Source organism: Poromitra crassiceps, assembly GCF_964638095.1.
Source record: "Poromitra crassiceps genome assembly, chromosome: 11".
Lineage (NCBI taxonomy): Eukaryota > Metazoa > Chordata > Actinopteri > Beryciformes > Melamphaidae > Poromitra > Poromitra crassiceps.
The window spans coordinates 24,846,599-24,858,241 of record NC_139643.1 but is presented as its reverse complement, the minus strand read 5'-3'; positions in this window follow the sequence as shown (position 1 = coordinate 24,858,241).

Genomic DNA, 11,643 nt, shown 5'->3' with positions numbered 1-11,643 from the left:
GTGGTTAAATCCCCGATCGTGTCTGCCTGGGCTGGGCTATCAGCTAAATTCTAACTTTGCTGAATGGATAGAACGGGGAATTGACCCCGCCCCCAGGCTAACCCAGCGTCTATTGTGGGCGTTCCTAGAGCCTGTATGGGCGTTCCTGGACATGCGGACATCACTGAGATGAACCTATAGAGTTGTCAGCTTGGTGGATGTGTCTGGAATGAATGGCATCCAGCTTCTACCCACTCCAGGTATAAATACCACCACCTTTCTATCTCAACACTTTTGGGGGCATTTTTTGCCTTTATCAACAAATAGTAAACATGGTGTCCCCCAGTGATGTAGTGCAGTAACAGAGTCAACATGGACAGATGGAGATCCATAGCCCCCCCGGGGGTGGACAAAAAGTGTTAAAATAGACAGTGAGCAGCCTCCCAACCCAGTTGACCTCATCCTGTAATAATAATAAAAGATAAAGCAAACCCTGCACTGCCCCGCAGATTTTAAATATTTTATTTTGAAGGAATAATCGTGCCTTGCTGGAAACCAGAAATGACACAAATGTAGCATTTTTGCCACTTCACACTCATAGCATGAGGAGGAAAACAAAATGTCACACGGCTATGACAGGTACAAAAACGTGCTCTGTGATTGGCTCGCATCACTTGCCACCAAACATCACTGCACAGGGCATTTCAATCACAATCACACAAAAAATGATTCTGGACACAAATCAGGGCAAAAAGTTTCATTTAATTAACAAAAACATTACAAATTACATTCATTATAAAAAATTGTACACCAGTTGAAAAACGTAAATTTGATTAAAAATTGCCAATAGAATTGATTAAAATCAAATACAATAACAATATATACAAACACAAATACAAAATGACAATATAAAATGTATTACAATCTAATAAAATAAACTATTTACAGTGACAAAATCAGCTCCTGCATCAACAGTAGTGAAAGCTGTATAACCCTAATACACTGTTTACTAGCACTTCTGTCTTATTGTGTCTCATTCAAATCAGTTGTACACACAGTACTGTAAAAATCACCAGTTTAAGTTTTTTTGTACTCCCGAGGAAAACAAGGAAGCCGTTGAGAATTGGCGAGAAGAAAAATGTATTTCTGTCATTTAAACAAATCTTTTTGTAGAAGCAATTCTTGTATCCATAAGTCAAAGACATCAAAGCTCATCTTCTCATTGCTATTCGCATTGATGTAAGAACATCAGACTGCGTGAAAGCCGAGTGTTCAGTCAGAGTTGAGGCAGAGGCAGACACCCTGCAGCACCCAGTGGGAGATGTGCTGGGTGGTGAACAGGTCCGCCTCAAACACCAACCCCACGCCCATAGCATTCCTCCACATGGACGTTGTGTACACTGGCGTCCGCAACGTATTCTGTCATTTGAGGCGGCGTGTCTCTATGGGGATAACCTTGAGTATGGCCAGTGGGACGAGCACATCTTTGGGTTGACTCTTTATGAGACAGCCCTTCTCCATGTCCCAGTCTGCTCCCTCCAGATGCAGGCCTGACACAAAGCAGCCCTGTCCAGGTCTGTCACTGACTTGGTGGTCAGTGTGGTATGAGGTGACCTCTGTGTAGAGCGTGGAGCCATCCAGAGGCCAGCTGTTCTTCCTGCAGGTGGCTTGAACCAGAGCAGTCAGGTAGGACCCAGGGATGTGGAGGCCTGACAGCCACATTACATTCGACTTGCCCTCATCCACACAGGACCTGTACGGTTCATAGCGCCTCTTGAAATGAATCATCCAGTTGCCCAGGGACTTGAGAGTGTTGGGCGCCAGCTTCCTCCAGATGGCAGGGATGTGACCGTTAAAGACGGGCCCGGGCAACCTGGTCCAGCTCGCTGCTCATACCCACCTCACCAGCCAAGGCCCTCTGCAGCTCAGCCAGAGAGTGTTGCATACAGACCACCAGTTTGTTGAAGCGCTCCAGCTCCTGAAGCAGCACCACCGAGGTGGGGGAGATGTCCTGGCCAAACCGCTTTCGAATTTACGTCCATGTCAAACACTTTGGGCAGCTTGTTCTGGATGTCCTGGGCCACTTGGCGGATGTACTCGTCTCTACTGATGCTTCCACCGGACTCACCAGTCTGAGGCTGCAGCTCTAATAGATGGGTCCACATGTCTCTAGCTGCCGGTGTGTAGTATCCTATCTCCGCATTGGAATGCAAACCCAATACTTCTGGTGTGTTTGCCAAGGGTAGGGTCTCAATCTCATCCACATACAGAGGTCTGCAGAAGCTTTTTGCTGCTTCTCTCTGGCATTTATGGCAGATTGCAAAGCAATGTATGTGGGGATACCTCCGCCTACTGTGGCGGAGTGTGTAGCATAGCTAGCATGACAACAACACATAGCTTACATAACTATTATCATTTAGATTATATTTAGTAAATCTGTATCATAAAGAAACTAACTGATGATACTTATGTTTCACTGTTTATCACCAGTATTCCTTCAGCCCTCACTCCCTTCAGTCTCACCTACCACACAGTGTCTCCCTTTCCATAGCAAATTTACTACACTGTAATAATACAAGGACTACATTTTCTTTACTATTACATTCCTCACATTTATCTGAAGCACCCATATGTCCAATTCTAACAACTGTATCCCTTCCTTTGCTATCCACATCCATCCAATCCTTTGCCATGATGATGCATGGTGCAGTCCCTCTTCTACCCTCCAGTGTTGTGTTGCCTGTCTGTCTGTCTGTCTGTCTGTCTGTCTATCTACTGTATCTATCTATCTATCTATCTATCTATCTATCTATCTATCTATCTATCTACTGTATCTATCTATCAATCTATCTATTGTATCTATCGAATTATCTATCTATCTGTCTATCTATCTATCTATCTATCTAACTACAGCATATAATTGTGAAATGACAGTAGTGATTCAGCAGTAGTTGAACTCACTCAGCAAATGTAGGCCCACATACATGGCTGCCTGCTATAAGTTTTCCTCCACGTCTTTATAAATGTTGTAGTTTTAATCTTTAAACATTTTTAATCTCTATCATCTCATCCATGTCTTTCTGCTCCTTAACAGCGATCTGTTATTGGATTGAAGTACAGATAATCCTCATTAATCCAGACATCAACAAACATATTTTGGTGTATCAAATCATTGTTTTAATATATAAAAATGTGTGCACTTTTGTTTTTATCAAAGTCAGTCAATCAAAAATATTACAAATCCATTTTAGCTACAATAAAACATTTTTTGCAGCTAAGTCTAGAACAAAAGACATGAAAAGAAAGAAAAAAGTCAAAATGAAATATGAAGAGGAAACAGCAAAACTAAAACTACAAAGTAGATTTTACTGCATTTGTCCATTTATCCTGCGAAAGCTGAGAATTACAGGACATTTCTTGTTTTACAGCAAACCCTGTACCGTACTGGTGGTACTACCTTTTGTACGCTAAAACAGTGCAAGAACTGCTAAAATTTTTTTTCAAAACAAATAAATCAATACCAATGGAAATGAAAAAGCAAACAAGTGTGGAGCTTGAAGAAAAAACGACACAGCAGCACATTTGGTTTGACAGTTTGGCATGACAAGTCACCTCAGCCTGTTACTGACTATGTTATAAGAAGCTCACCTGAAACATCAGCGATCATCTGCTCATTTTAGCACATCATTTATTTTTCATTCAAATGACACACTCCTCCTTGTATGCTTGACAATGTAACTCTTTAGACAATGTATGATCACCGCTGTCTATGTCAGCTGACTGCCTATAGAAGCCACGAGGCATAAAAGTCCATTCAACATGAATGATATTTGATAGATCGGTGGTTCAATACCCAAAAACTATTGAATAGAAGCCATGTGTACTGGAAATTAAAATGTTTTCTTCTGAATCATCATGTCTCTGTGATATTCAGTGCTTCATTATCAATAGTAAAGCACGATTAGTGAGAGACCGATATAAGTACTTTGAAGCTATGCACAAATACTTGTGTGGACAAAATATTTGGCGATAACCTAAATATCACGTTGAATACCATTCAACACCTCATTTTCACAGTGTCAAATGGTAAGATTTAGATTACAAATGAAATGCAGTCAAATAAATAAATGAAGTCACAAAGGACTCAATCACGACACTGGCTCAAAAAAGGCTGCAATAAGAATTCAGGTTTTCAAGTACCGATCCTTTGAAACAGATCTTTCATAAATAGCACTGTGACTCTTTGGACATTGGCATTTGTCTATCTCCTTGTTGTCATCCAAAGTGCAACTATTCCTGTGTTCACACAGACTCAAATATGTTATGTTTATTAATAAGCGGTCATTGTGAAGAAATTGTGTGTAATAAAACCCTACGATTTTGTTTGGCACTTATTGGCAGTGGCTAAGTGCCTGTGCCATGACATGGAGACACAAATCATTCATTAAGGAGGCAAAATAAATGTTCATTTTTCCAACTGCCCCTTTTTCAGTCATCTCCGCACACTAAAATAATTCAAATAATGTTGTAAATGCACCATGATGCATTCATAAAATAGCTACTATCTACAGTAGGTGTCCTTGAGGCTGTTGGCGGGGATCTTGTAATCCACATCCTTGTTGTGGAAGAAGTGAAAGGGTTGGTTCCAGCCAATCTTCTCCTGCACCACGGCATGGAAGAAGGCCAGCACATAGAGCTGGCCTCATCTGGAATACTTCATCTTCATCTTGAAGTCTTTAACACTTTTGGCCATCAGGGGGCAGATTTCTGTGAGAGAGGGAGAGAGAGAGAGAGAGAGAGAGAGAGAGAGAGATGATTAAAGAGATAACAGGAAGGAAACAGTCAAAACACAATTCAGAGCATTTGTTATGTAGTCTTTTTTCACTTCTGTTGACTGAGCCTCCCCTGAAACTGTTTGGAGGCCCCCTGGGGAGGCCATCCTCCCACTTTGAAAACCTCTGGTATACGACACACACACACACACACACACACACACACACACACACACACACACACACACACACACACTTACTTTTGCCCCCCTGTGGCTTGCGTGTATATCCTCGTCTTGTGGGTGCTGCGGGGCGGGACTGGGTGGAGCTCTGAGCAGGTGTGGAGGAGCTGCTGTGCATTATGGGAGCCAGCTGTGATGCAGAGAACAACAGACACTTTCATGTAGATTGCTGTTGTGTAATATTTCATGCTGGGGGGTAAATGTCTGACGTCTTGTTGTAAAATGTCGCAGACCCTCATCATCATTTGACCTCTGGGAAAACACATAAAGCGGGACTTACCCCCCCAGATTTCTTGCAAAACTGTATTCTACTTGATTTGAAAACTCTGCTTGTGTCTCTTGTGTTTGTGTGTGTGTGTGTGTGTGTGTGTGTGTGTGTGTGTGTGTGTGTGTGTGTGTGTGTGTGTGTGTGTGTGTGTGTGTGTGTGTGTGTGTGTGTGTGTGTGTGTGTGTGTAAAACAATTTGATGATTGTCCCCATCAAATAAATTAATAGAATAAAAAAAATCGATTAAGAGAAATTCATCTTCCTTACCCGTCTGCGTTTCTGTGACTGGGCAGCGGAGCCGGACGCCGGTCTCTTAACGGAGGAAGTGAGAGAGGAGGCGGCGGGCAGAGGTCTGGACAACAACGGCTGAAAGGAGAGGGAAAAAAAAGACTAGTGTTCAGCACATGTTCAGCACCACGGAGAGCTCCAGAGTGGAGCAGATGAGCAGAGTTTGAATCAGCCAGAGAACTCTGGAGCAGCACACAGGTGAGCGGAGTTTGAATTGGCCAGTGAAGTGGACTATGAAAACCCTCTGGGGGTACAAATACTGTACAAATAGTGTAACACATTACAGAGTACTAAAAGTGTTGCTGTTTGATCAGAAGTACCTCAAGGGAGGTGGTCAAGTCAAGAGCTGTCTGGGCAGGCGCAACAACAGGCCACGGATCTATCAGGAAGAAGAAAGAAAGAAAGTCAAGTCAATTACCATTAACACAATACCGGTATGTGAGGAGCACATCGGTAAAACACTTACAGATGAATGTAGATTGTCAAAATATTTATAAACCACACACACCTACACACACACACATACACACACACACACACACACACACACACACACACACACCAACACCCACACCCACACACACCTACACACCTACACACACACACACACACACACACTGAGGAGGGCTGAGGAGAGCAGCTAACCTGTTCCTGAATCGCTGTCATCGTCAGAGCTGCTGGTGTCGCTCAGGCGCCCCACTAACCCTAACCCTAGCTGTGTTAACGGCGCCATGGCTTCATCTGTTACACAAAGAGGGAAAGCTGTCATGTTAACGTTAAACAACCCTGAAATACACGTTAGCAAACCTTGTTTTTTGTTTGTTTTTAAAACGTCACCATGTCTGTCAATTGTAACTGTTGTACCTGCTTAAATAAAGGCTAAATAAAATAAAATAAAAAGTTTAATAACCAAGTATTCACCTTATGTAACCCCGCCCACTTGACACGGTTGTGTTACGACTTCCTGTTGAAAACACTGTTTGTTTCAAACCTAGTCTGACTCAGGCTCTTAGGGGTCTGCACACACCTTATAGCCCCTCAGCAGTGTCTAGTCTGACTCAGGTTCTTAGGGGTCTGCACACACCTTATAGCCCCTCAGCAGTGTTGGCCACAGTTAACACAATGAAAACAATAAGTACTGTGCTGTCACAGGAAGTGTAAAAACAACAGGAAGTAATTGGCTGACTCCTGCGTTGGAACATAAGGTGAATTTGGTCAAGGTGAATTTGAGCTAGATAGCTTATCTCTGTCTTATTTTAAGAGTGGAGTTAGGTGAGCGCAGAGTACTGAGGAGAGCAGCTAACCTGATTCAGAGTCACTGCTATCAGAAGTGCTGGAATCACTGCTGCTGCTGTCACAGCTGCTGCTGCTGCTGCTGCTGCTGCTGCCAGAGCTGCTGCTGCTGCTGCTGCTGCTGCTGCTGCTGCTGCTGCTGCTGCTGCTGCTGCTGTCCTCGTCTTCGCTGTCGCTCAGGCTTGGGGAGTAGCTCGAAATTGGCACGCCCTCAACCACCTGCACAGATCAATAAGCTTAATTTGCATTTACACAAGGCAATTAAAAAATTATCAAGTCTCATGTAACACTCATACTGTAAATTCAAAAGGCATAATGAGCCCAATCATCTTCCTTACCCGCATTCGTTTCTCTGGTGGGGGAGCAACGGCCGGCGGAGCAGAGGCGGACTCTGGCCTGGTCCTTTTCAAAGGCCTAGCACTGGCCTTGCTCACCTCGGAGGAAGAGGAGGACGCGGGCGGAGGGGTGCATGTGGGACGGGATGAGGAGGGGTGAGACGAGGACGAGGAGACAGACTCTGGCCCCTTCCTGCTTTTATAATATTTAATCAGCCTCGCCCAAGCGTCAGCATTGTTCAACAAAATACCCTAAAAACAGACAAATCAGAGTTCATTAGTAATCTCTTTCAAATTGAGTATTGAGATTCATTCAGAATAAACATCGTAATACTCTGGAAAACTGTGGATTAAACAAAGCCAACCTTGCTCGCCTTGGAGAAGGATGATGAGGAGGAAGAGGAGGCCACGGGCGGAGGGGTGCATGTGGGACGGGACGAGGAGGGGTGAGACGGCCGGGGGTGAGACGAGGAGGAGGAGGAGGGGTGAGACGGCCGGGGGTGAGACAAGGAGCATGAGGAGGATGAGGAGGAAGAGGAGGCAGCGGGTGGAGGGGTGCACTTTTTTCCTGTGGGACAAAGAAAAATGTCAAACTTCAATCCCAAGTAAAGAAAAGATGTATTTCAGGAAACTCTCAATCTAAAAAAGATGCATTTGTCGAAAGAGCAAGTCAAGTCAAGTCAAGTTTATTTGTATAGCCCTAATTCACAAGCATGTCTCAGAGGGCTTCAGAGAGAATATGTCTAGCTAAATATAGCTGACAAGCAACGCTTTAAGGGAACGGGAGGGAATTGCACTTACTGCTAACACTCTTGGAGCGTTTCCTCAGACACCTCATAATGCACCTCTGCATCTCCCTCAGTGTAGAGGGCTGAAACGTTTTAAAGTCCACCATAATCTCCTCTGGGCTTATTTGCAAAGGGATCTCCCGGGCCTCAATGATTTCCACCACCTCCCACAGCTTGTCAGCAGGCACCTTCATCATGTCCAAACTGATCTGCAACATCTCACGGTAAGACATCGGCTCATCCACATCAGCAGGAGGAATGACTGTCACTGTCTGCTGGAACACGACCTCCGACACAATCTCCTCCTTAGGCCGTGAAGACATAGAGGCTGTTTCAGCATGGCCGTTGAAGCTCTCGTCGTCACATGGGACACTCCTAAACAGAGTGAAGCGTAATTATCCATATGAAATTATGCAAGTCATGGATTGCAAGAAAAAATTGTTGGGGAAGTAATTCAGTATGAGTCTGAAGTCATCCCTTTAATTTTGTATCAATGCAAAGTTAAACTTATCTATTCTGCCTATAAATAGCAGATTTATAATGTAATTGACATATTTTAGTATATAAGCATGCTTTTGCAGTTTTGTAGTTACAATGTGTAATGTAATGTAATGTAAATGTAATGTAGCTTTCAATGGGGACAGACATGATGTGTGAAATGATTTCAAATGTTGTAAACTGTGATGCAATTTGACCATGTACAGGTATGGAGAAGTGAAGGTACCCATCTCTGACTCAAATACCTGAATTTGCCTCTAGTCTTGACAACCGATGAAACTGTGGCAATAGTGCCATGGTACAAATCAAGAGTTTTGAATGTGTTGGGTTTAAATATCAAACAACTAACCTGCTGGAGGTGTAGCCCGAGTCCTGTGACCAAGGAGAGGAGGCAGAGGAGCCATGAGAGGTGGGGGGCCAGTCCAGGAGCTGAAGACTGTAGGAGGTTTGTGCAGAGCAAAAGGGGATGGTCTTGCTCTGACCATTCCGTTTCTAACAGAGAGAAACAAAAATAAAGACATATATAAGCGATCATTTATCAATACATTTTCACTCGGCCAAGATGCTGCTGTCAAAACAATATTGCTGCCTCACTGTAACCAATTGAGTTCAGTTGGCAACAAACAGCAACGAAATGCAAATAAACTGATAATAGCGTGAAGACATGGCTCACATTACACACACGCAACGAAAAAAAAAGGCTAACCGTACGTCTTTGGTAAATGACCTACTGCTATTTTCTAAAAGGGTGACGACCGTTAACATCAAAGCAATATGCACTAAAGCATATTGCTTTTATGTTAATGGCCGTTACCCTTTTAGAAACTAGGTCGTTTACCAAATACGTACGGTTAAAAGTAAACATTAACCAGACAATAATTACACTGGTTGTTAGCTACTGCTAGCAAATTAACGTTATCTAGCAAGTTGTACCTGCATGCTAACGTTAGCTTTTTTTCTCTCTCTTTTTACAAACGCTTGTAGCTACAAAATTTGGTAGCAACGTCGAATCTGGCAATGTTATAAATGTTTGAATCCAGATCTTCCGTGTCAACTGATTTAATTGAGTGTAAGACTTTGGGGTAGCTAGCGTTATATTAATATTGCTAGCCAACTGCGCTGTCGAAGTGGTTGACATTTGCCCACTTACTGAAGTTAACGTTAGGTTCTTGTGTTCAATTCTTCCTCCAAATATAACTCGGAAAACATTTCGGAGCTTTGTAAGTTATGTAACCATCAAATGTGCTAGCATTACCTTGCTTGCGAGAAGATCCATCACTGCGCTGTTATCGTGTAGACTGAGTCGACTGAGTAATAATAACTGCACTGAACCTGGACGAAACAAGATTCAAACTTGACGGTGAAAATTTGATTGACATCTCATCCTCCAATAAGCAGGTAGCAGGGTGGGCGGGGCGCTGGGAGATGAACAGTCATGTGACACTCTTGACCTGGGAAACACAGACCTTTCTCACGGGGGGCATTTTGTGTCGAAAAGGCAGGGTAAACACAGGTGCAAGCAAAACACTAATGAGGGTTTCCAACTCCCATGCTTGGAATGTGGAAACCCTCATTAGTGTTTTGCTTGCACTTGTGTTTATTCTGCCTTTTCGACACAGAATGCCCCCCCCCCCCCCCCCCCCGTGAAAAGGGTCTATTATATCCCCCCAATGATCCCCCCCTTTATTTTTTGTGGTGTTGTTTTTTGTGTTTAATGCATTTTGCCCATTGCAGACTGTATTTACAGTATTTGATTTGAGTGTAGGCTATATATCATGTATATGTCCAAGTGAGAAAATGTATTTGATGCTTCTTTTTGTAGAAAAAAAATCACAGGTTATATTTTGTTCTGTATACACTGTATATATTATATTATATTATATTATATCTGTATATATTTTGTAATGCATGTTACACCGCAATGGAAATAAGCCAATGGCTTTATTGTGTTTTTATCCTCGGTGATTGTCTGTGATTTCCCTGTATTGTTGACATTCACCCAATAAATCAATCAATCAATCAATCAATCAATCAATACACTGTATAGACTATAAATTTGAATTACATTTTTGTTTAATCAATAAACGATGTGTGCATACAGTATGAGGGTCCTTGACATGAAAAGACTGGACTTGGTTTGCACTCTGGATTTTGCGACCTTTATTTGCTATCAGAACTCTGATAGTGACTTACAGAGCAGATTTTTATTCATAGCATTTTGAGCACAATGCCTGGGCATACTGCTTTCAGCTGCTAAACTCAAAGTAATGAATTGTCATCAAAACAAAGAATTAGGAGACATCAAGTTGTCAAACTGTCCGATAACCAGAAGGTTACAGGTTCAAAAGCAGCCATGTGTACGCAAGTGTCTCGACCTGCTTATGGTAGGTCACTCTGAATAAGAGCATCGGCTAAAGCTACAGTATGTAAATGTCTTTAATTATCGCTAACTAAAATCAGAAAAATACAAATTGGTATAATCAGACATTTGGTTTATTTGAAATGTTCATTAAAACGGTTTCATAACAGTATACAGACTGTTTTGTATTCATATTACTGCACAAAAACAAGCTTCCATCTTCAATACAGTATGGAAGTACTTTTTTATTTTTATTTTTTAAATAGCACATTTTCTGTGGCAGGTAAACATGCAGTCATAGAAACACAACAACTTTCCCTATAAAAACATTATGTGCAATAATAAAACAAAGAATGGAGAGAATAGAGTCCAACTGGAACATTTTTCTTCAGCCTTATTTATGGCTCAAATAAAATTAACATAACTGTAAAAATATCATAAGTAAAATATAAGTCAAAGATAAGACAACATCAAGTGCAGTAAAAAAGATTATCACTGTGTGTGTGTGTGTGTGTGTGTGTGTGTGTGTGTGTGTGTCTGAGTGTCTGCGTGCGTCGAGATACTGTCATCTTTTCAGGAGCCTCCGTTTCTTCATGGCAACCTTACAGCTCTGAATCCTGGTGACTGAAGCAAGAGGACCTGTACAAGGAACAATAATGACACATTTCAGCAAACAAGTCAGAGGTGGCATTTTCATTAGAATGTAAAAATGTATTCATAAATAAATCAATACACTAATTAGCTTGTCATACACAACTGTCAACTGTAGGACTCGCCCAAAGGTGAACTTGAGATTAGACTCAATTTTCAATTCTGACAGCA